The sequence below is a fragment of the Equus caballus genome, chromosome 21, assembly GCF_041296265.1.
Source record: "Equus caballus isolate H_3958 breed thoroughbred chromosome 21, TB-T2T, whole genome shotgun sequence".
Classification (NCBI taxonomy): domain Eukaryota; kingdom Metazoa; phylum Chordata; class Mammalia; order Perissodactyla; family Equidae; genus Equus; species Equus caballus.
Window position 1 is genome coordinate 53,953,593 of NC_091704.1, and position 21,755 is coordinate 53,975,347.

Consider the following 21,755-nt stretch of genomic DNA (forward strand, 5'->3'; position numbering starts at 1 on the left):
ATTATGAAAGATATACTAATCAATGTTTATTTTTGTCAACTACCTTATTCCAAGGAGGATTAAAGAAAGCTTTTATAAAAGCACATAATTGGAAAAGATTCAAGCTAATGTGAAGATAATAGAAGAGTAAGAAAAGGCTTATTGTGAAATTAGCACATGGAAATATATTCTCTTGCACAATTGTAAGAGGTAAATAATAAATTTGGATAGGAGCTTCATAAATACCAATGCAAAGAAAAAAAAGTGCTTATTTAGATGATTCACATTGTGTTGATTTTGGCATGCCTGTCTCACATTGCCTTAGTGATGACAAACAATGTATTGAATTAGAATTTGATATTATATCCACAAAGACTGGCTACATAAATTTATAAAGCACCAAGCAAAATGAAAATGCAGGGTCCTGTGACCAAAATAATTAAGAATATCAAGACAGTGACAGCACAGCATTACACCAGCAATGGCCCTTCTAAGTACAGGGCTATGTATGAGTCAACAAATAGCACATCCATGAAGCAGAGCCCAATGCCTACAATTTAATCTAAGAGAAGTCACCAGGACTTATAGTCATCCTAAAAATACCATCACCATCATCAGCATCACGGCAGATATTTATTGAGTGCTCACTTTGTGCAGTTATTACTTTACTAAACTTTTAAAACCAACTGTCATTTTATTCTCCTTCCAAGCCAATAAGATAGGTAATAGTATGAGTTCAATATAATAAGGGGAAATGTTATTGTGGAACATGCCCAAAAGATCAGATAGCGTTTTTTTAATAAATGAAAGCCCTCAGAAGAAGTTTCTCTCAGAAATAATTGCAAGGAAAGATGTTCTAGAGAATTGAAGATGTTCTAGAGCTAGGACTTAAACAGGATTGTCCAGATACTGAAGTCCATGATCTGCACAACTTTATTGATCACCTAAGATGTTCTGATGCTGGGGCCCGGCCCCATGGCCGAGTGGTTAAGTTCACAAGCTCTGCTTTGCTGGCCCAGGGTTTCACCCATTCGAATTCTAGGAGCGGACATGGCACTGCTCATCAAGCCACGCTGAGGTGGCGTCCCACATAGCACAACTAGAATATACGACTATCTACTGTGGGGCTTTGAGGAGAAGAAGAAAAGAATAAGGAGAAGGAGAAGAAGAAGAAAAAGAAGAAGAAGAAGAAGAAGAAAAGAAGATTGGCAGCAGATGTTAGCTCAGATGCCAAAACAAATAAAAAAGATTTTCTGATGCTCTTTTCTAGGCACTATATTGTAGATACTGTGTTCTCAGTACTCTCTTAAATATTGACTAAATAGTGATAAATAAGACAGAGCTCCCTGGATCTTAAAGTCTAAGGGAGGCTGGGGTAAGTAGAAAAGAAACAAGTAAACAAACAAATAACTAAGTTATAGTTGTGGTAACTGCTTTGAAAAAAATGAATAGAGTGTTGTGATTGTGGTTAATGCAAATAATAATAGAGTTTAAATAGAGTTGTCAGGAAATGCATCTCAAGAACTGCTTTTAAAACTGAGCTACAAAGGATGAGAAGAAGCTAACAATCCTCAATTCTACGACAAGAGTTTTACAGGCTGACAAGAGCTTGTACAAATGGCAATGATGTGTCTACACTTGAAGTGTTCCAGAAACTGAAATAATCCCAATGTGGCTGAACTAGAGTGACCACTGAAATGGAACAGAATGAGGTTAGAATCGTCTGCTGGGAGAAAATCGTGTAGGACCGTATAGGTCATGACATGAGTTCTGTTTCATTTTAAATGCAAAAGGAAACCTTAAAATATCTTATTCTGCAGACTGACATTATAATGAGATTTATGTTTACTAAATATGACTCTAGTTACTGTGTATTGATGAGTTGGAGTGGAGGAAAGAGTACAGGAATTAAGTGGCTATTTTAGTACATTGAGCAGGAAAGGACATTGGCACAGGGGACTGCAGAAGAGAGAAAGAAAAGTGGGCTGATTTGAGGGAAGTTTGTGATGTAAATCAAGGATTTTGCGATCGCTGGACTCGGGGATAGAGGAGATGGAAGGAAGAAAACGCTTCCCTCTGAGAAGAAGGAGCAGAAGGATCATGGGTTTGGAGTGGGAAAGGGAAGAGATTGACTCTGGAATCAAAACGTTTCTTGCAACATTCATTTGGATATTTATATGGTACTTCCAAGTGTAGATAGCAAGAAATCAGTTGGATGCATGTGCCTCATACTCAAAGGACAGATTTAGCCCAGGGATGCAAATTGGCTTCACCGTGATATCCATGGCACTTAAAGCCATTGGGGTAAATGAGCTTTGCAGGGAATGGACTCAGCATTGAAAAGTTTCCAGCCCTTGTTCATACTCTGAAAATATTCACTTTTTAGAGTCTGATAGAGCAGGATATTCCAGCAAACTAGATATACTAGACATGTTAGGATATACCAGAAAACTAGATAAAGAACAAATGACAATCAAGTAGGAAGAATATTTAGGAGAGTACGGAGTCTTAGAACCCACAAGGAAACAGTAACACTTAATTGTGTCAAGTGCCGTGACTGGATGATGTCTGAGGCGATCAAGAAAAACTTTCTGAGCCATGTAGCATCTTGCATTATTTTTTAAATATTCAGGAGCAGAGATGTTTTCCCTATCATATTTAATAGATGCTTTTAAAAATATACACAGAAGAGTCAGAAAAGATAGGAAATGACTTCAACAGTCAAATCGTAATGCAATGTCATAACACAGTGTCGAGAACAGGACTGTCTTCAGGAAAAAAACATCTATTCTCAGCCGCCTGGTTGTTTGTTGTCAAATCTAGTGCTCCATCATTGTGGTGACTCAGCTGCACTCCAATCTGCCCTTCACACAATCAATAGTCTTCCTTCCAATCTGCCTCACTGTGTCTCAAGATTTGTTATTTTACTTATTGTTTACTTATTAATTAGTTCCTTCCTTAAGAACTTGGCTAGTTGCCGTATTTTGTGTCTCTCTGTCCAGTTAATGATACTTAACCCTGACTTTCTCTGCCTAACTCTCAGTTCAAGTTATCTGAGACAGGTAACGTGATATTTTCAGTTTATATTATTTAGTATAGAGCAATCACTAATCTTCAAATTTCACATATCAAGCCACATCACTTCAAATAAGAATGGTGGGATTCCAAGATGCAAAGCTTTTGGATGCAAAAGAAAATTCTTAAAAAGAAAAAAAGAAAAAACTTGTTCTGAAAATGCTTTAGGAAATGTAAAGCCTGGATGTGAACTATAGCTTCATTTGTGTGAAATTTGGATGTGGGAAGATAATGAGAGTGAGGAGGGAGAATATTCTGGACAGAGTAATAATATGAATTGGGGAACAAAACAAGAAGTTTTGAGGAATTTTTGTTGGTGATATTGAGGAAAGCTTGGACTAAGAGGAAATTGAGTTTCATTTTACCAATGAGAATATTAGTACTGATGTGCTAGTTGTATGTTATTATGTTTTGTATGACAATTTGCAGGTGTCAATAATTGGTACTTCTGTTTTCTACTGGAGTAGCAAAAGCTTTTGCTAAGATGCCCTCACTGAATTCACTTCTAAGTATGAGCACCCTCTGGTGTTCATTTTCAGTATATCTCATAAAAATTGCACATTTTAAACTTGGGCCTTGACATCCTTCATGGATTACCTAATCCCAACAGAGAGTGTGTAAAACCAATATTTACATGTTAAATGCACATTGATTTTTATTCAAACTCAAACTTAGTCACATTTAACAGAAAATAATTTCAATTTTTTTTCTTTTCCTGCCTTTTTTTTTTTCTCCCCAAATCCCCCCAGTACAAACTTGTATATTTTAGTTGTGGGTCCTTCTAGTTGTGGCACATGGGATGCCACCTCAATAAGGCCTAATGAGCAGTGCCATGTCCGTGCCCAGGATCTGAACCCTGGGCCACCAAAGCGGAGGGTGAGAACTTAACCACTCGGCCATGGGGCTGGCCTCTCAATTTTTTAACTGAATAAAAATGACAACGAAAAAGTGACATTACTTGGGAAATGGTTCAATTGGCCATTGGTCAATTTCCATGCATTTGTTCATCTTATTCAGTCTTTATAGGGAATAGAATGGCAACATAGCAACTCTTTCACACACATACATGAATGTGACAGTATAGAAATCACTATTGTCTTCATAAATCCATAAAATCTATGAGCCTCACTCTTTGGCACTGGCTTAGTCCCTAATGTTTGCGGGAACTATCTAAGTGGTAGATCGATTTGATGTTTTTGGTCAGAAATATAATCAATGTTGAACTGGATTCGTCCACTAAGGTAATCTAGTCAAACAAATATTTGTAGTTTATTTTAACCCAATAGAGATCCATTATGGAGGCTCTAGATTCCTAGCTTTGGAGAGTTTGCCCAAGCCAGGCTCCCTGACCATATAGCATATGGAAAAACTGCTCTAGTACTCCAGAAAAACAGAAGATACAAAGACAGACATGAGATTTTATATTGATAATGTACTAACTCTATGCTAATATCTTCCTATTTTGTCCTCACAAAAATCCTATGAGGAAAATCTTATTATCCTCATTATATAGATGAGGAAATTAAGGCCAAGAATAATTAAATATCTGTCATATCATATTAGAAGTAAGTAAAAGAGTTGGGATTCAGTTTCCACTCTGGCTGACTATGACACTGAAATTATAGAGCAAAACAGCAATGACCTGGAACCAGATAATAGTCAGTGCAGAAGAAGGTCTTTGCTTTTTATAAAAGACAATTGCATATAATAGATAAAATATGTAACGTTAATATTCTAGATAAAGGATTGACTTCAAATAATCATTTTGAGAACAACCAGAGAGACTCATCAAGAGAGGGGTTAAATAAAGAAAAGTCATCCACGGGTAAACTTGAACAATTTTGAGATAGAAAACCTAACAGTTCATCGAAGAGGACTTTATATGATCTCTTATTTCCATCACTTTTCTTTCCCACATACAGGATTGAGTATATTTGGGAGGAGTTCTTAGTGATGGCTAGGGAAGAACAGGTGCAATTACTCATTGCATGGATCATATGACAATTTAGAGAGATGGGACACTGGGGCTATTTAACATATGTCCAGTGTGGGAAACCCAAGCCTAGATATCTGAAACATGACAATTCTAACCCACCTCACACTGAAATAGAAAAGGCAGTAGATTTCAGAATGTATGTCTCTGAGAGATTGCCTCAGCCTGACGACGTGCTCAACATCATGTTTCTCCATTCTATCCTTAAAGGTCCTTCACAGATACTATGATTCCTCTAGAGCAAAGCTTTTGTGGCTTTTAGAAGACTTTTAGTATCTTTAGAAACCACTTCAGATGGATAGGCATCAGAGTTGTTTTAAATTGTATCATTTTGTTTCTTTATAAATACCCACATCAGATTCTCTGTTAATGAAATAGAGCTTGATGTATGTAGTTTTCTTGCAAGTATCTTGACACAAAGAACACCATTATTATTATCATCAAATATGTCCCCCTGATTTAGGAGTAAGAGATCTCAAAGGATGTTTTAGAAAATATGCTTTCGGTGTATAGTTTACAGTTCACATAAAAAATTTGAGTGACCTAATTTCCTTAAACTATTTCAAAAGTGTCTTCATTTTAATGAAGAGATTATTGACACATTGTCTGAATAAGCCTGGTTAAGAAAAATTTTTTAATAAACATTGGAAAACTAAAATTAAATAAATTGACAGTAGTGATTCTGAGTGTAAAGACAGTATTCAATGGAGGAAAAAAATAAGAAATGATTATTTGTTATTTTAGTAACTCATTTGACTGTCTTGGTTTTTTTACCAGTGGCTGGTATTACCCACTTCGTAAGAGAGCACTGCTGTATGGTTCCTTCTGTAAATTGTAGTATATTCCAGTCATTTATTTTAGGATATTTTAGATCCTGAGGCTTTTCACACTAGCCCTGAGGATCACGGTGCTTGAGTCTCCCTCTCAGTCAGAGGAACACATGTTTTGTGGGTGGAACGGAGAGTTGCTTCTGATTCCACAGGTCCTTAACATAGAAATGAGAAACGGCACACTTGTCTAAAGAATCCATGCCCTGCCTGCACGTCTCCCAGTACATTTCTAAAAAGTCAGCCTCCGGAATCTGCAAATTAAAGCTTCCATCTCCAGATGTCCCCCAGGGTGCATGTGCTCCTATCTGGCCCTTCCTGATTTTCTACATCTCTATTAAGTGCCTCCAAGTTATGGGAAAAGAGTAAATGTCCTTCCACCCAGAGAGGCCTCTCAGACCAGCAGTATAGACGGCCCGTGGGAGCATTTTAGGAATTCAGAATCTCAGGCCCAGCCCATGCCCACAGAATCGCAGTCTGCATTTTATCCTGATCTGCAGGTGATTCACAGTCGAATGAAAATTTGAGAAGCACTGCTAGTGTACTTGTGGAACAATGCGTATAAATTGAACTCCAATGCCAAAAGCCTCCTTGGAAGAATTCCTTCATGCCCCTTTTGTACCCTGATCTTTTACCCACCCTCTTATCTATCCTTCACCCTCTCTCTCAAAGTTAGCCCTACTCCAGGCTTTAAACTGTTTCCTGATATATTGTTTCTTTTGGAAGATTTACCCCTTGAGCTGAGTCCAGCTGTTTTAAACTAAAATTTGACTTCATTGGTTCTTGATTAAGTCATTTCCTCCTTTTTAAATCCTCTCTTGCTGGACTCACCTTTTTTCCCTGCCTCTCTCACCTCTGGATTTTCCCTGTATGTGATTGATTATCTCTTCCCTAGTCAGGATAATTTGCATTATAGTTCCTTTTCCCATTGAAGACCTATATAGCTATGACTCACTTTAGGGACAGAATTGTCAAACTTCTGTCCTGCCAATGTTGAGCATTTCATCAGCCATCTAAAGCTGACTCCAATCTAGAGTTTGACACCTGAAGGAAGCCACTGCCATCAGTAAGGCCAGAAGGACAAGGGGTGGTATGTTCTGATGTGCTAAATCCATTATTGTGGTAACACCCTTTAAGTCTTTAACCGAGAGTAACAGAGAAAATAATTAAGAATACAAAGTGTTTAAAAATACATTTAGTAAGCTTGAACTAGTATATGATTATTTAGACACCAAACAAAGTGTGGAACATTAACTTACTGACACACCAAAACAGTCACGTAATTTGATCACGCACTAGGCTGATACTAAAACTTAAAAAAATATATTAAACTAGTATTCCCATGTAGTTTGCATTGAGTAACCGAATTAATGAAATAAGATATTAACAAGACAGTTTTACTTTTTAAAATCTGTGTATCAGGGAAAGCCTACTAAGAAATTCTCATCTTAGATATGAAATTAAATTCGAGTCTATTTAGGATAAAAATACAATGTTTCTGCCTGTCACAATTCAAAAGGAAGAAGCCAAAACAGTGCTCAGACAAAGCATGCCTCCAATTAAATTAATTAAAAGCAGGGATGAGCTAAACTAATAAACGAAGCTCTCAGTTATAGTAGGAAAAAATCGACAATAAATTTAAAAAGAGAAGCAAGAAGGAATGAATTAAAGTATAAAACAGAAGTCAATGCGATAAACAAACAAATAAGCAAGGAACATTAGAATTGCTGATTACTATAATCAATTATAGTTCTTTGAAGTATTAATGAATGACAAAATATTAAAGAAGGATCAAGGAAAAAAGTCTGAGTAAGGGAAAAATAAACTTATTAATAATATTAGCAATGATAATAATAGTGTAGAGAATAGAGTGGGGTATAGTAATGATGCTGAGGGGTTTGAAAAATAACAAAATTTGGTGTGCTTTATAATGTGATTTCAATAAATATATAGCAAACTAAGCAAGGAGAATTCCTAAAAATTGCAAAATTGAACAGGAGAAAATGTCCCAGCTTCCCAAAAGGTAGTAGTTACCAGAATTATGGGAAAATTCTTTATAAGATTGAAGGATAATTCTGACCTGTATAGTCAGCTTGAGCTGTCATAACACAGTACAGCAGACTCTGTAGCTTAAATGACAGAAGTTTGTTTTCTCACAGTTGTGAAGGCTGGAAGTCTGAGATCAGGGCACAGGATGGTCAGTTTCTGGTGAAAGCTCTCTTCCTGGCTTACAGACGAACAGCTTCTTACTGTGTCCTTGAATAGCCTTTTCAAGGTGCATGAGCACAGGGACAGAGCCAGCAAACTCTCTGATGTCTCTTCTCATACAGTCACTGTTATGACCTCATTCAACTTTAATTACCTCCTTATTGGCCCTGTCACCAAGTACAGTCTCCTTGGGAGTTAGGGCTTCAACATGAATTTTGGGGACAAAAATCCAGTCCATAGCATCATCCCCGCCCCTCAAAATTGACATCCTTCTCACATGCAAAATACATTCATTCCATTCCAACAACCGCAAAAGTCTTAATTCACTCTAGAGTTAATCCTAAAGTCTAATGTCAAAGTCTCATCTAAATATCTTCTAAATCAGACAAGGGTAAGATTCAAGGTTTGATTCATTCCGAGGCAAAAATCCTTTCCAGCTGTGAAACTAGACAAGTTACGTGTTTCCAAAACTCAATAGTGGACAGGCGTAGGATAGACATTCCTGTTCCAAAAGCAAGAAAGTGGAAGGAAGAATGGGGTGTTGGATCCCAAACAAGTCCAAAACTTAACAAGGCGAATGCCATTAGATCTTAGGGCTAGAGAATAACACTCTTTTGTTCCATGCTTTGCCTTCCAGACCCAATGAGGTGGCTCTGAGTTGCTGCCTCACCCCTTTGGCTCTGCAGGGTTGCTCTGACCATGGGGCTCTCTGAGGGCCGCCTGGCTCACTGAAATAGAGGAGGGGTCAGTCTTGCCTCCTGGGGTTGTGGTGGGAGTGCCAGCCCTGTTGATCTCTGAATTGCTTTGAGTCATTCTTTCCCTTTCTTAAAAGACAAAGTGTGTCTGCAGCTAAATAGCTCTATCATTTCATCCTGTTCCCTTTGGTCCAAATTGGCAGAGTCTCTGCTGCTTGGGTCCAAACTGGCAGTGTTTCTGCTGTTATAACTCCATCCCTATTCTGGGCTTCTGCTGAAGGGGCTGATTAAATTCATAGTTCTCACTCATACTAATCTACTTATCAAATGGTTGCTCAACCATATCGTTAAGTGTTCTCTTCAGAACAAGCTTTCTTACTTTTTGCAGTATGACTAGCCTGATAATTTCCAAGTCTTCAAGTTCTGGTTACTTTTTGCTAAACAATTCCTCTCTCTCCTCTCATATTTTACTATAGCTGTCAGGAGGACCCAGGTGACACCTCCAAAATTTTGCTTAGAAATCTCCTCAGCTAAATATCCAATTTCATTGCTCACATATTCCCTCTTCCACAAAACACTAGAACACAATTAAGGCAAGTTCCCCACCAGTGAAAGTCTACTGCCGTCTGTGCTCCACTTATCAGCAGTGATGAAGTCCCCAATTCCAGCCTGATTCTAAGTGACCCAGGTCCCAAACCTTATCTCATCACCTATTCCTCACCTGTTCCTCAGACGACTTCTAACACCATCTGTCACAGGTTGGATTTTCTGAGAAGTAGATTCAGAGTTGGAGATTACTGTGTAGACTGTTTATTAGGGAGAACCTTTGGAATCAACTCCGTGAAAAGAAAGGAAAAAAAGTAGAATTTGCAGAGAGAAAGGTTCAGCTGTGAAGTCCATCTGAACAAGAGGCTTGGATGAACCAAGAGGGCACTTTGGAGCTAAAATGGCTTGACTAAATTGTCCCATATTGGTGCAAAATGGCCTGGCCTTCATATTTCCCGCCACTATTGAAGCCGGGTACCTGAGGCTTACTGTAGATATTCAATAAGAACATGATTGCCTTATGACCTTGTTATGAATCTTGTCAATTTGCCATTTTCTTGTTTAACTTAAAGGGTGACTCAGTTCTGGAGAATTTGCGAGCTTGCTTTGCAGAAGAAAGAGAATACCTTTGGGGAGGTTGCAATCACCAGAGGGCCGGCTCCCAGCAGCTGTTGCAGATTGCCTAGGGGCTTATCAGGAGTGACCCCTTTGCTTCTCCGAAGTTCTTCTTGCCAAGCCCCTTAGCTCTATAAAACCCCCTGCCTTTTGCCCTGGTTAAGGCAGATTTGAGCAAACCCATGCTCCCACCTTCTTGTCTTGGCCAACTCAAATGGGGCCCTTCTCCATCCCCAAGCATCAATGTCTCAGTGTTTGAATTGCTGTGCATCGGACACACAAATTTGAGATTCAGAGGTTGGTATCACTATGAGTGATTGGATAGGTGTCAACACTCACCCCTAAAAGGACTGTATCCTTGGGTGAGGTGAATGTAGCTGAGGTGATCCATAAACGGGCAGGCAGCTGAAGACTGCTCTATCACGCCCAGCATCAGCTCAAAGAGAAGGGGATTTGGGTGTTGCGTATCTATATGCATCACAATCACATTTGTACTTTGATACTAAATCCAGAAATTTGATATTCCAAATAACACACACTAAAAATATAAGCTAGAGATCCTGCAAATCTGTATTTTATATCAAGTTTCATTGAGGAAGTCAAGATAGTCCAAGATCAGCAAACATATGACTCAATTCGCCATTTTGATTAAAGGAGAAAAGCAATGTGATCATCTCAACTGATGCCAAAACATAGTTTAGACGTACAATATTTATTCTTTTTTCTAACAAGCAATCAAATAAATGACTATCAAAAACAAAAATATAAAGATATTTATCAAAATTGATAAACTTGTATATCCATGAGAAAACCACGACACACATAACGTATATTTGTGAAATATTAGAACCTTTTCCATTAAATTTTCAATTATATTTAATTTCTACTTGTGGTCTAGCCAATGCAATAAGAATGAAAATAGTGATAAGACGTAAACACAATGCCAAAATGTTAATATCGGTAGACTATACAATCATCTACCTAGAAATTCCAAGACAACCAACTGATGAGTTTTTTAAACGAATACAAATTAACCTACAAGACCAAAAGTTGTTTTTATATACCACGTAACCATTAGGAAAGAAAATAGAAAAATAGATCTTATTCACAACAGAAAGACGATGTATTAAGTACTCAGATGTACTGAAAATTGAAAGAAATATTCAAATCTTTGTGGGTAAAATGTTACTGAAGGATTCAAGATATCCCTTGTTAAAAAAGATATCTTATTAGTACATTGAAAAGTACTCAAAAATAAGTATATTGATTACCCCAAAATACTCTATCAATTTCAGTGCAAATCTAATAAACAGTTTCTTTCATGAAATGATTCTAAAATTCATACGAAATAAATAATATAAAAGGATTGCTATGAAATTACACAAAATAAAGTCATATAAAGAGTATCTTTGTCTGTCAGAAATTAAAATATTAAAACAATATAATATTGTTACATCGATATATTTAGTTGTCAATAAAGGCCAGAAACTTTTCCAATTATACATAGAAATCAAGGATCAAATACACACACACATCCCCCACATCTATACACATTTCCATTGTCCACTGCAACTTGTGTTAACAAAATCTTTAAAGGAATAGATGGATAAATGTTAAAACTTCAGAATTTTTAAAAAAAAACAAAAGTTACACAAAGTTAAATGTAAATGACAAAACAGGGAGAAAAAAAATACATTTTGTAAAGCCGTCTAAGAATGATTATCTAGAGTATACTAAGGTATAGGCAAATTAAAAAAAATAATAAAAACAACAAACCAGTAGGGAAAAAAAGACAAAGATACCAGCAAGCAAATTACAAAGAAATACAATAAAACACAAACAACGGAAATGTTTTCAGTCTTATGGAAAATAAGGAAATGCAAATTAAAACAATACAAATAGGATTATTCAAACATCAGTTAAGAACAATCATCATATTTGATTATATTAACAATGTGGTGGGAAAGTGAGTCTTCTCTCAAAGAGTGTATTCATAAGCCACATCGGACAGCAACTTGACTGCATTTAGTCACACATAAACTGCACTTGATTAAAAGACCACTTCCTAGTTTATACCTTAGAGAAATATTCTTACCGATCTTCTACGTGTTCTGCTGAGTTAGGACTCCAAAATATATTGCAACTGAGAAAGCAATTTGGAGAATAACACAGACATTATGACACCAGTAAGGAAAACTAATGAGGAACTCAGAACTACATTTTTTATAAGACGATATTGGAAAAAACATCAGCAATAAAATAATCAGAAAATTGATAGTTTCTGAGGAATGGAGTGAATGGAACTTGGGAGTTAGAACAAACAGAATTGGTTGTAAGTTTGTGAGGCTATGGATTTATGTTTTATTTGAATAATTAAAAGAAATAAGACAATGTCCATAACAAGGAAGAAAGATAGCAAGGAAATAGACCTCCTAGGATTTGAGAGAGTGGTAAATTTTACGTTAATAATGAGAGCGAGAAAATCTGGTGTGAGAAATAATTCCTTAAAAAGAATAGGATAGGCCAAAGGGATTTATGCTGAAGGAGGGGGAAGTGGAATTGCTAACAGGACACAAACTACTTCAAGGCATGGGGAGAGGAAAGATTGCCAAGAGTCTGAATTTGGGTATATCTCCCAAAGTATACCAAGAAAAAATTTGATTTATGTAATACCCTTAGTCTGCTTGATATCACCTAATCAACATGTGAATAAAATGATTTTATTCGATGTGTTGAAGTTTTCCTACATACATGCAAGACATTAACAATGTTAGTACCTGCATTGTGTCTAAGAGCTGTCTGCTCATCATTTGTATACTGAGCCTCACGTTGTAAATAAGGGGCATGCTTTCCTGTAAATGCTACAATAAACATTCAAGGCAATACAACGTTTAGTTCCAAACTTCTGACATGTGGGAAAAAATCCTCTTTAGACAAAGTGGCAAAATTGAACAGAAGTGAACATTAAAACTATATGTTTAAGGAAATTTTAACTATTAAATTAACATGCAAAAGTCAAGGACAGTAAGTTGTACGCTCATATCTCTTTTTGATGACCATGTATCAGTATCACAAATTAATGTCACAGTATAGATTTTGTGCTAAGTTCTGACAGAAAAAACAGATGCATCCTTTCCATCATACATATGATAAGTAATGATGTATTCACCATATTAGAATCAATCAATGGCTTTTCAGTCTCCTCAGTATCCCTTTACCTATGTTGTGCGGACAAGAACTACAACAGGAAAATGGTTCACAATTAATGATAAAACACATCGTAGAAAAAATGACTAAGTCATTGTTTTAGACCTATTGAACATTAGCCATTTTTATTTTATCTCCCTAAAAGGATTCCAGAGAATTTTTCTCACTGTAATTTACTCTTTTATTTTAACCCACGTGTATCTTTCCTTTCTTGGGACCCAAAAGACTTACCTATCATCCATTCTATTCCCTCCAATTTAACACATACTGTTAATTTTCTTGTATGCAGACTTTTGTTTGGGGGTCATTAATTACATATCTTTGTATCCATGTAGAACCTATGAGTCTATGCTCAGTAAGTGCCCAGAAGAAATATAAAGAATCATGGATTTCTTAACCTGGAAAGGACCATGAAGTAATATTGTTCAAATGCCCTCATCTTCCCCACAAAAAGCATGGGACCAGATACCTTTAAGGCGTTTACTCAAAATTGGTGAGTTTGTAATTTGATTGATTATACTCTTAACAAAGTAAAATTCATATAAATTGTACTTTCGCTTAAGGGCTTACCCAGATACCTCAAAAGAACTGTTTCACCAATGTCCCAAATCATGATACATCAAAGGAGACTTGTCTCATGAAATATATATTGAAACACTCAGAATTTTCTATTAAAGATTTGAAAGAAAATCCCCCAAGTAGTCCTCATTAAACAAATATTGCTCAGAAACATTATTTATTTTTGGCATCCATCTATATCTCACTGTAACAGTAATGAGTACTCCTTGTAATATCTCATAGGAAAATCCCCAATATGACTTTTTAAAATTTCATTTTGATCAAGACGCAAAAATTTTCCTTCATATTCCTATAAATATATCAAACATCTACGGCAGTAAGCCACTGCTGGGCAATAAAACCCCTAAAACTCAGTGGCATATAAGAGACATGTTTATTTCTCTCTCCTTCTCACAGATCTCTGGGTAAGTTGGGGCATCTCAGCTTCAGGCTATAGGTCTGTAAGCCAGCATGGGGCCCGGTTTCAAGCTAGTGTCCTGTGGCTTGGGTGGAATGGCTCTGCTCTATGTGTTACCCATGATCAGTGGGCTTCCGTAAAAGAAAAATTGCATCAGACTAGTAAAACAGGCAAAGAAGACTTTGTTCAAGACCATTGCAATGGGAGAAAGAGATTGAACTCAACTCCAAATACAGAGGGACAGGTGGGGGTTTATAGCCAATAGGCAAGGTGAGGAGTCAATGGATGGAAAATTACTAAGAGAAACTTGGTTAGAGTTAGGGTGAAGTGGGAGATGAACTTGATTAGATATCAAAGATGAGGGAAGAAGATCTTGATTGCATTTCAAGGGTGGATTCTTGATCAACTGCCTTAGCAGGATTACTTAATAAAATTGGCCTCAGCAGGCCAAGCCCAAGAAGGAAGCCTAGTTGAAAGGAAGACTAGGAGGAGGCTGGCTAAAGTTTGGTCAAGGATGGAGTCCCTATCTGAGTTCAAGAAGAATCCTTGTCACTCTCAGAGTGTGGCCTTCATAAGATGCTGGGATAAACACAAGAGGAAAAGCTCCATTGCACAAACACATTGCAAGTCTTTGAAATCAAGTTTAAATATCCCACTGGCCAAATCCAGTCAATTGGCCAACTTATGAATGGAGTGTGGAAGTAAACACCATACACAACAGGAGGTGGAGGAGAATGAATGTTTGCTAAACTATAGTCCACACTATTGATGAGTACAATTCACACTCTGTTAGGGAAACTGCCAAGTCTGGTGATTTTTGATGTAGGACAAGTGGAGCATTCACATTCAAGAACAACACGGCACTGACCTTTTCCTCTTTCTTCCTCTTATTTTTTACAGCAGGCCTGTCCTCCACACCTTTCTCTCCAATCCGGGAACTGTCTTACTCATACTAAGTTTTACTTAGTATGGAGAATAGAAAAACTCAGTTTTCAAATTTGCTTCTTTATCAGTCCATTCTGCTCTGAGTCAAGTTGCTTCATTAATTCTTTGTTTTTGTTTCATTAACTGCCATAGAGAAAGAAATAATCTCTGAGGCTTATTTTTGACACCAAAAGGAAGAAAAACCAGGACATAATATACTCATAGATTAACACAGAACTAGATATTATGGGGTCATACATTTAAACAAATTTAGGGAGCCTGTATAAGAAAAGGAATGTAAAACTATGATTATAAAGCTAGGCAGGAAAAGTGAATGTTTACGTAGAATAAGCAAAGAAAACTCCACAAATTTTTAAAAATTGGAACACTCAATAAAGATTACATAATAATGGATTATCTGTATGTCACACCCCTCTATAATAAAATGTTTTCCTAAATGTTTGTGTACATAATTACTGATCAGCTCTTCACACAGCAATATTATGATATAATTACCCATAAAAATAACCGATATATTATTCAATATTTCCTCTTGGATGATTTATGGTTTAGAAAATTACCTTTCAGCTTCACAGCTCAAGATGGCTTTATGTAAAATTTTGGAATTTTCAAAAATGGGATAATTTTAGGGAATATCTTTCACATATGAGCTGTAAGATTTGAGGGTTTTATTTAATATTTTTCTGACACAAAAGAGCTTCCTTTTTCACCAGGTATCTATGAGAACTAAACCTTCCTATTATAATTTTATATGACTAATGATGAGACAAATGTTCCACCGACTAGCTTTTGGTTCCATGCATACCACCTTTGGTTCTGCTCTTCCTGTCACGGCACTGGTTGAGTCAGCACAGCAGATTTTTAGAACATTTCTAAAATTCATGCATATACTGGATTCTTAGTAATAACTTTAATGTACAATGTACAAAAGAAGAAAATGTGCTTTCTGTCACAAACTTCTTTCCACAAAACCTAGAAATGTGATACCTCATCCAAATTTACGGGTCCAGAATTTGGAGGCATAACTGATTCTGAGCAAGAAATAGGACTGGAAACCTGAGTTGGGGAAGCACCTCACAAAATTGATTCAACCGCCTTTGAGCCTAAGAGTGTTGTTCACACGTTTGTCCTTCCACTGGGTGTGTGGAATGCCTGAACAAGGGCAAAAGTTTTGGGTTGGATAGTCTACTGGTATGAGTGAGTAACCTGAGAGGGAGAAGCAGAAGCCGCTGGAGCCTTAGTAAATCACACAGAACAATCTCTATAGCCTTAAGCATAATTACTGACTTAAAACACAAACATATGGGGCCGGTCTTGTGGCTGAGTGGTTAAATTCACGCTCTCTGCTGGAGCAGCCCAGGGTTTCCCTGGTTCGGATCCTGGGCATGGACACGGCACTGCTCGTCAGGCCACATTGAGGCGGTGCCCCACATGCCACAACTATAAGGACCCACAACTAAGATATACAACTATGTACAGGGGAGATTTGGGGAGATAAAGCAGAAAAAAAAAACACGAACACATTTAGGAATGCCCTAGAGTGAGCATGGGAGCCACACCCTCCTTGAGGCAAAGTTGCCAATTGCACTGGCATGTATGTGGTCAGCCCTTGAGTCTCATATCATATCTCCAAGTGTTCCATTTTTGTCTTTTATTCTGATCCCTTTTTTAGGTGACAGACATAGTCTAGTTAGATCAGCGAGTTTTAATTTCATCTGTAATAATGACATCTCTAATTTTTTATCTCTCTATGATTTCCATAGACATTTGCCCAGCTCTTTATCTTCCTTTTACATTAGTTTTTAAATTTTAAATTGTTTATTTCTTTTGTGGATAAAGCCTGACAGAAAATGTCTATCCCATAAATAAACTTTTTTCTAAAAAAAAAGTATAAGCCAGTCACATGAAGACAAATACTGCATTATTCCACTTATATGAGGTATATAGAGTACTCAAATGCATGTAAACAGAAAGAAGAATAGTGGTTACCAGGGGCTGGGGGATGGAGGAATGGGGAATTGTAGTTTAACGGTATAGAGTTTCTGTTTTGCAAGATGAAAAGCTCTGGAGATTGGTTGCATAATAATGTGAATATGCTTAACACTACTGAGCCGTACGTTTGGAAATGGTTAAGATGGCAAATTTTATTTTATGTGTTTTTACCACAATAAAGAAAAAGTATATTTTGCTTCTCCACACTCTTGACAGTATTATCTGAAATGGTCTCCTTCTTTTTAGTCTTACTATGAGATCAAGTCTCTTCTTCCACTTCATAAGAAATCTACTGGATCCCTCAGCCATCCGATAATGGCAGATCACAGCCCATCCCCTTTCAGTATGTACAAACGTTTAATAATCCCCAAAGGGAAGTGCTTCCAAGCTCTCTCAGGCTTTCTTGTATTCTATATTCAACAGAAATGGTAATTATAATTGTAAATTTTCAGGAATTGTAAGACAGTATACTTATTTTAGCAGTAAATTGAAAGAAGAGGGGCCACAATCTTTTAAGGTCCTGGCCCATTTAAGAAGAACAGGCTTGAAGTGATCTCTTGATAAGTACTCATTTTGCCAGAAATCTTTGAAATGTATTAGCACATAGTATTCTAGCACAATGAGAACAGACACGTAAAATGCATTGATTATCATCTTTTGACTCTGTCCCAATCTGAAATCTCCTCTGTGTTTACTACTCTGTTTCTAGATTGATAAGGTACTCACTAACAAATTCAGTGTTATCAGGTAGAGTTGTGTGACATAGATCGTAGTTGTTCACCAAGCTCCGTTCCCCGCTTTCTCCTGGACACAGTCCCAAACTTCCTTGTAATTAGGCAAGCCCATGTAACTTTTATCCAATGGCATTTAAGTAGAGGTTATATAGTCCAATTGAAGACTTGGTGCATGGAAAACTCCAATGACTCTCCACCATGCTCTTTCACCCCTCTGACTGATTGCTATGGTGACGCCTGTGGAGTCATAGAAAGCCACATGTTGAAGATCGCAAAAAACAAATAACCAAATATTGTGCTTGAAGCATTATGTATTTGGATCTCTATTTCACAGAAAGTTAACTTACCGTAAATAATTCAAGGTTGAAAGAAACAAGCAAAGTGAAGAAAACCCATACAACAACAGGCATTCAAATATAATTCCCAGACCCCAAAATCCTAGCTATCATGGATCAATGAGAAAAGGTTCATAAAACCATGTCATAGGCCGTGTAGAATGTCTGGTGTGAGCCATTGTCTAAAGGCTACAGGGTCATACTAACTGAAAGGGCTTAAGACTGGGATCATATAAAAATTAGGAGGGAGAAAGTAGGTCAATATCTTCTGCCTTCTCAAATCTGTCAAAACCGTAAAATCCAAGAATAGCAACGGCACACCTCCCTCAACTCATAAGTAAATTTCCTTGCCTAAAGAAGTTTATTGGAAAGTGGTCTCAAGTTCAACCTCTTTTGGGGAATAAATAAAGTAAAATTGGGCAGAGGGAGAAGTTGATTTGCAATTTGATTTCACCAAAGGTCGGAGTTGAGCACATGAAGAAACTGGAGCTAAAATTGTTTTTCAGAAATAAACCATTTGAGGCAAGTAAGTTGGGCTTTTCCACCCCTCCATAGCCGATCGCTGGAGGTGGGCTGCCCATTGGGTTAGACAGCTGACTTCTGCTCGGGGTGTCTCCTAGAGAAAAGGCTCAGTTGAGACTGTTGCCTGACAATACTTCCAGTTGCTGGAGGAATAAGTGCTTCAATCCAAGGAAGAGGACATGAGTATGCTGGTGATACCCTACATTATCCGTTAGACAGAGAATCACTAACATAGTTGAGAAATATGTCTAAAGGGTACCCTGACTGCTAGTAACCCACTTATTTATGTTTATTGCTGAAAATACATGCCATAATCATTATGAATGGCTGTACTATTTAATTGCAATTTCAATATTTAATGCAGAAAGAGCTTCAGCCAGAAGGAATGGAAATCATATCCACAAGCTGCATTAATAGGTTGTTCACAGTATTTCCCAGGATAGAATACTAATGCTAAACATAAGCCCAAGGGAGAAATAGCTATGAATTTGAGACTGTCCCATGAGACAGTGTCTATGTTAGGTCAACTAACGTCCTAGGATAGATATTCAAGATGTTCAGTAAGTAATTATTGACTGAAAAGCTATGTGAAGGAGCTGTGTTCACCTGTAAATCCTCAGGGCTTATCACAATTCCTGCCACAGAGTAGGCAGTCAAAATATTTGTTGTGAACAAAATTCACATTCTAGAGTGAAACTCAGACATGTCTAAATGTATCTTTATTTTTTGCAGTAAATTTGACTAATGCAGGAACCCACTTCTCTTTTCTGGGGTAGATTGATGTCGTTAAAGGGTAAGGGATGAGACCATTGGGTATGATTTAAACTTGCACACACAGGATATCTACACGCATCTATTTTAAAACAGGATTTAAACTCAGTCAAGCAACGTTCAAGCCTCACATCATAATCACATATTTTCTTCTAAGGCCTCCTCGGCTCCTCCTCTCCAGACGAGCATCTGAGTGTGAAAGGAGGCAGACAGAACAGGGCATCAATGCTCTATCCATGGTCAATTTATCCTTCCTGACTTCCATGTGAGGACAACAGGTCTTTGGGAAATTGTTACTGGTGTTACTGTGAGCAATGTTGATCTTGGTACACATTTAAGGATACATCCCCGTCTGAACTGGTCTGTGATCCATTTCTTGGCCTTTAAAAGCAAAATCCACATACTCAAAACCCTCTTTTTCTCCAATCTGTTTCAAGTCCTTTAGTCTTATCTCCATTTCTGCCCTAACTCTGCTTATCTTTTCTACAAGACAACAGGAATGAACTCCAAAACACCTGCCCAGATACTACTGTCAAACTTAGCTGATTGTCCACTGAGTGCCTTGTGGGAAGTACAGCAAACTGACAAGGTCTTGGCCTCTCTGGTACATGTTCCATCATTTCAGTCTCCAAATGGTTTGAATATTCATTAACTGTTACACTTGTCTCTCACTCACAATGCCTAGTTTATAGAGTCATCTAAATATATCTCAATATCTCCTTCTAAACTATTCATAGCTTTCCCAACACAAACACAGACTTGGCAAATATTTATTGATAAATATGCTGAATAGCACAGGGTTGGAGACAGATTTCAGTGTTCTTCCACTGTTGACTTCAATTCGGATTGTTCTTATTTATTAATAAATTCCATTTGGAATGATTATTTCACTACAAATTTAGTTAAATCCAATAACCTCAGCTCATATTTCCCAATAACATTTACAATACAATGAGCCTTTGCCAATGTCCTCAATATAATCAGCATACATGATTTTTATATTTCCTTCAAAATGGATAGGAAGCTTAAAAAGATAGATCACTGGGGGTATATTGGTTTTAATGAACTCATATTTACCCTTGGTTGTCAACATTATTTTATTTCTCAGAAGCTATATATTTATTTTACTATTTTTTAATTTCTCTAAGTGTCAATGCAGAATTTCCCAAATTTCATTTTGGAATATGGACCCACATAAATTTGAAGTGTAAGCCATAATATAAAAAGCAAAATACTGTGTTTCAAATAAGGTTTATAGTGAACTATCACTTCTAACATTATCATTTCTATTTCAAAATTAGAGTAATCAACTTTTTAAAAAGTGTACTTGCAAGTATAAATACTAAACATTGTTTTTCTTGTTTGGGACATGATTGACAATAGATAAACTTTTCAGATTGCCTTTATGGTATAATTTGTCTCTACCTGAAGAGTGTTTCCTAATTTATTATGGATGCATTACATATTGGCAATCTCTCTGTAACATAGCAGATACACACACATTCTCCTTTGTGAAGTTGGTAAGTGAGGTTAAATAAGGTGAAGTAAATTCCATACTTTTGGTTTGTTTATATTGAAACGTATTATATGTACAAAATAATCGTAATTGATACATATTGACCATGAAATCAGCATCATTTAAAATAAACAAAAGCAATTTTCTAGATATCACATTTCTTTTTAGTATTTTTCATCAGTCAGTTTTGCTGTATTGTGTTGTGCTAACAAGCAGTCCCATTTCAGTGGCTTATATCTAGGATTCATTGTGCCTCTGAGTTTGTTATAACTCTGTTCTGTGTCTACAAATCAGAAACCAGACTGAATAAGCAGGCACTATATGGATCTTGTGATGTGACTCTCAAGAGGAGGGGGAAAGCCAAGGACAAAAACATGTGAGAGCTCTTAGAGCTTCAACTTGGATGCAGCACACGTAATTTCTATTCATATTCCATTGGCCAAAAGGTGTCACATGACCAAGCCCTGATATCAATAGCATGGAAGGTAGACTTCTCCCATATGGAGCGCTGCATGTCATACGGCAGTGGGTAAGGATGTATAATCATGTGACATTTGAAGAAAGAATTATTTGGTACAATTTGCTTACAAATTAAAGAAAAAGTAGACTTTCATGAATCTCTATAAAAGCCAAATGAAATGGCTTAGCTATAAGATATAATGTATGGAGTATTTTATTTTCAATGTTTGTCTGTTCTTCAAAATCAAAAGAAACTATTCAAGGTAATTCACTTGAAACCAAAGGTCTTGCAGTTGACTTCATGGAAAAGCTTATTTTGAAAGCTTCTGGGTTTCGTTTAGTTCTTGAGGTCAAAAATTG